Below are 5,569 nucleotides of genomic sequence, written 5' to 3' on the forward strand. Positions count from 1 at the left end.
TAACTTTACCATAAATAAACAAACAAAAAGTATCTTAACACTCCTACGAAGAAAGTGGGGGCTAATAATTTAAGAGCAACTTAGTTATTAATATTAGGCTAATAATTTTGTATTTAAATAATTGCATTTGAATGAAATTAATTTCATTTAATTTATTTATATTAGGCTAATAATTTTGTATTTAAATGAAATTGCTGTTTAATGAAATTTGAATGAAATTAAATTTCATTTAATTTCATTTAATGAAATGAAATCAAATGAAATGGCAATTTCATTTAAATACAAAATTATAGCCTAATATTAATAACCTTTCAAGTTGCTCTGGGGCCTATTAGCCCCACGTTTAATAGGAGTAAGTTGTATTAATGGTGTCCATTCAAACACTGCTCTAGCTAAATTACAAGAAAAAGAAAAAATATAAAATGATTTTTAATATAACACACGTTTCACCAGGAAGCAGTCCGTATGTTTAACTCTATGGTTTTATTAAATGTAAAATAAATATTGTAAAGCTATGATATTTAATATTTGTACAGAAGGACCACTGTTTCCATATCTTTATAATTACGTCACTCGCTGAATTTATAAAGCAAAGTTACGTGAGTGCTATCTGCGCTAACCGTTCGTAATTTGTAAGACAAGAGAAACAGCTAGTTATCACTACCTACCGCCAACTGTTGGATACTCTTTTAACCGAATGTGGGATTGACCATCACATTATAACCCCAACAGCTGAAAGAGTGAGCATGTTTGGTGTAACGGGGATTCAAACCTGTGACCATCAAATTACGAGTCGAGCGCTCTAACCACCTGACCATACCAAGCGATTTATAAGGAATAAACCTAAATAAAAAAAAGTTTTAGTAAGCAGTATGGCTATTGCAGTGGGCTTAATAAAGCGCTAATTTGTTAATTTAGGTCGTCCTTTCTGCGTTTTCCTTCAAACAAAAGTCGCTATTATTAATCTTTGATTGCCATTAGCATTATTACGAGTTGTTCGTGTGACTGCAATGTATCAAGAGAAGAAAACCTAAAACTTTGCACACATAATAAGATGATACATACCAGGGTGTTAGATTTGACTTTAAAATGGTGTTTTTTTGCCTATAGTTCTTAAGCCTAATTATTCTGCTTCGTAGGTCTATAAATAAGTAAAATGTTTTCTCTTTTACTCAATAAACAACATGAGGATATTTCTGCAGAAATACACTATTTTCAACATAAACATGGGAACTTTAATCATTTGAAGTGAACTAAGTTTGGAAATAAAACAAAGAATACTGCAGAATTCAAAGACTGAAAAAATCTATAGAAAACAGGCAACAAAATATGAACTAAACTCAGCTTCAGTATAACAACAACAACAGAATGTCACTAGAAATGTTCGTGAAAATAAAATAGAGTTTTGTACTTCATTCATCATGTCCATCTTATTTAGAAGTGTTGGTGTTTTAACACTAGGTGAGATAGTTTGTTCTAGAACCTTTCTACAGAGACCCTGTGTACACAAGGTAGCCAAGTAATACTTGTTAGCACAATAACAATATTGGTTGCATCCTTGCTAGAACCACACAAAACTGATTGGTTTATCTCCTGTGATCAGAGATGTGCTGTCCGTGATGGGAGTAACTTGTTGCCTTTCATTGTCCATCCACGGCCATCGAGAAAATAAATTGATAAAATGTACACTTTGTCGATTTGTGTAGCAAGAGCAGCTCTGTAAGGTATTACATAAAGGCATCCTATTTTGGGTTTTGGGTGAGAAGCTTTAGAGTGTCTTGTTTGTGAGAACATCTTTGTTCCTTCTAATAGATCAGTTTCGGACATTTTCACACTGTAATTATAGACAGCGCCTGAGATATTAACTCGTCAGCAATGGAAGATGAACCACGAGTGCATCAATCTTAATTTTACTTGCTTTCAGCCACCCTTTCTTACTGGTGAAATATAAGATAGTTCATACTGTCTCGTCCACTTAGGCTGTAGTTCAATAGAGTGGCCAACATGTTCAAGAACTAGTTTCAAAGCATAATCAAGTGATATATGGATAGAGTCGATAACTGTTGTGTCCTTTTGGTACAACTCAGCATCAGCTCGGGTATTTTAGTTGTCTGTAGAAGTCTGCCCCTCCAGTGGCACAGCGAGATGTCTGCGGACTCACACCAATAGAAACCAGGTTTCAATACCCGTGGTGGGAAGAGCACAGATAGCCTATTGTTTAGCTTTGTGCTAACTCTAAACGAACGATCGAACTTCCATCCTTTACAAAAAACACACAAACAACAAAACATTTCAACAGTGTGTATCAAAATGTTTCTCTTCTGTAGTTGTTTAAGTTTTCCAAAGACACCATCAAGAGAAACTGAAGATAAACAAACTTTGATCAAAAGTTTGCTCTAAAACTACAATATGGGTGCCGAAGTATTATACAAGTTTAGACTTTAATGTGCTTGAGCGATAGCTGTTAGTATTGGTCACTTTTATACCACATAGAATCATCTGTCTGTAAATATCATGTACAGTTGGAATGATCAAAAGGTAATAGTTGGAAACACTATTTTGTTTATTTGAATGTTGTCATTATATTAATATTTTAATAATAATTTTGATTAATATATTATTTAATGTGCCACTAATGAACGTAATCAATGCTTACAGTTAAGCAATTTATCAAATTAATCACCAGCACGTTAAAATAAAATTCTGCTTGATGTCTATTTCTCAAGTTACCAGAAATACAATCACATCCAATGTTCTTAAATCAGTTTTATTTTATGTACTCTGTTCACTCTTGTTTGTTGGAAATGAACACTTGATTTTAACTTTGTATATACACTCACTGGTCACTTTATTAGGTACACCTATCTAGTACGGGGTAGGATCTTTTCTTTCCAGAACAACCTGAATTCTTTGTGACATGGTTCAAGAAGGTGATTTCTTCGAGATTTTGGCCTATGTGATGACTCGATGGTATCACATAGTTCCTGCACATTGTCGATCACACATTCACTCTGCCAACCTTCTGTTCCACTTCATCCCAAAGGTTCTCTAATGAATTTAGATCTGGGGACTGTGCAGTTCATTGGAGTACATTAAAGTCACTGTCATATTCATAGAACCAACTTGAGATGATACGTCCTTTGTGACATGGCGCATTATTGTGTTCTTCGTTCATATATAAGTTATGTGGCAGTCATGTAAAATGGAACATGTAAAACATAGTGTTTTAATAAAGTTTACATATTAATGGAACATGTAAAACAGTGTTTTAATAAAGTTTACATATTAATGGAACATGTAAAACAGTGTTTTAATAAAGTTTACATATTAATGGAACATGTAAAACAGTGTTTTAATAAAGTTTACATATTAATGAAACTTTATTAATGCTGCGAAATTCAGCCCTCAGAACTGGTAAGTTTTTGGCCAAACACTCGATCACTGTTCTTTCCATCCCTCTTTGACCTTGCTCCTTGCGATTTTTCTTGTTCCCCAAACTCAAAACCCTTGAAGGAAGAAGATTTGAGACGATTCGAGATTAAGGCAAATGCGACGAAGGAGCTGGAGGACATTACAAAAGAAGCGTACCAGGACTGTTTCAACAAGTGAAAACACCGTTGGGATAAGTGTGTGCATTGGGGAGGAGAGTACTTTGAAGGGTCCCAGACCTGTAACTTCTAAATAAAGTACATTCTGTTTTATGACGTCAGTCCACGTATTTTAACAGACCTCGTACATACTTAATACAAGTAACTTATTTTTTTTGTGTATTACTTAGTCGTGGGCAGGTGGATATTGTACTTGACTCGTAATCTGAGGGTCGCGGGCTCGAATCTCCGTCACACCAAATATGCTCGTCCTTTCATTTGTTGGGGCATTATAGTGACGGTGAATAATAGTATTTGTTGACAATAGAGTTGGAGGTATTGCCTAGCTGCCAGTCTTACCTCACTAAACCAAGAACAGCTAGCAGAGAGCACTCCTGTAACTCTGACGAAACTCAAAACAAACAGTATATATTTTGACACTTACTGTTAAGTTGACATGTGTAGAAAAGACGTATAATTACAAAAACAAACAAATAAATACTCCGTCGTACAAGTTACTAATTTTCGGCCCAGTAAACAGTTTGGTTTATCGAATTATACTACTTAACGAAACTCCACCTACAATCACTAAAATCTGGCAAAAAAACTTTAAAAACGCTAAGAGTAGGCCTCATTAAATGTTACAGTGTATATTATGAGTTGTTGCTTAACCATCTTTTACTAATACACTAACCAGTATCTTAAAGTAAATTTAAGTATATGGGTGTATAATAATTAACCTTTGTTTATTATTTAGGTAGATGAGCTGTCCAACTTTCTGTCATATCCCTCTTATTTAGAGACCCTCTTGGAATTAGCTTTTGTGTAAATGTCCTTAAATATTTTAAATTGTCTCATCTGTATCATCTGATTTTGCGTTGGTTATAAAATGGTTTAATGCGATGCGATAAAAAGAGAAGCGATTTACAGGACAGTTTATTGAAGAACTGAGGGATTTTCAGTACTAAAAGAGTTGGACAGCTTAAGTACCTAAATAATACATTTTTCTCTTCTACGTATATCCTTAAATTATCAATGGTTTAAACAAACCATTCATATAATATACACCACAACACTATATTGAGCCTTCTGTCCGTTTTAAACTTTTGCTAAAATTTAGTACTGTAGGTTAAGTTCCTCGAAAGATACAGTTGGATAATAGGTAGTGAATCACAAAATTTATTCCATATAACAACTTTCATAATTGTAATGGTTGGTTGTAGCATTCTGTTCTTTTGAGAATGAGGAATATGTAACATTAATCCCACTATTTCTTAGTAGAAAACTGCTCTAGATGTAGTCAAAGTACTGACATTTGCGTTTCATTTCGACCTGTCGTTTGAAGAGCAACAGAAATTAGATTTTGATATTAAAATTACTCTCGACAGTAAGTTTAATTATCTAAATATTTAACATCACCTTTACTTATAAAGAGCTAATTGTCGTTACGAGTAAATGTTAACGATTATTTTCACCCAGTGTTAAAATCCTTAAATTGTCGAATAATGTAGGCTTCAAACAGCAGTTCTTTTTTATAATAATATATCATTTTAGAACGAACTCAAATTAAAATGATAAGAAGAGAAACTTCAGAAAATTGCAGATATTTAAACAAAATCCGATTCAAAGACAACATCTAAGTAAGAGAAATGTGACAGAGTGTGTATATTTTAATACATATAAATAGGTATGTATATCTCACACATTCTCTGATATTACTAACAAGGCTGTAATAGAATCAAATAATTATAACTCGGTAAAAGTAGTAACCTTGCTGTCAGACTGGGCTACATGTTTACTTCTTAGATAGTTGGACAGTTTATCTAGTCAAATAATACACATGAATGAATTCGTATAGTCATATACGCATATACTTAAATTTCCTATACATGTACTGAGTTACATTGCAAGTAAAATACTTTTAATATACCACTTATACAATAAGTATTACAACATAATATGAGGCCCTTTATTATGGCTTT

The sequence above is a fragment of the Tachypleus tridentatus genome, unplaced genomic scaffold, assembly GCF_004210375.1.
Source record: "Tachypleus tridentatus isolate NWPU-2018 unplaced genomic scaffold, ASM421037v1 Hic_cluster_2, whole genome shotgun sequence".
NCBI lineage: Eukaryota > Metazoa > Arthropoda > Merostomata > Xiphosura > Limulidae > Tachypleus > Tachypleus tridentatus.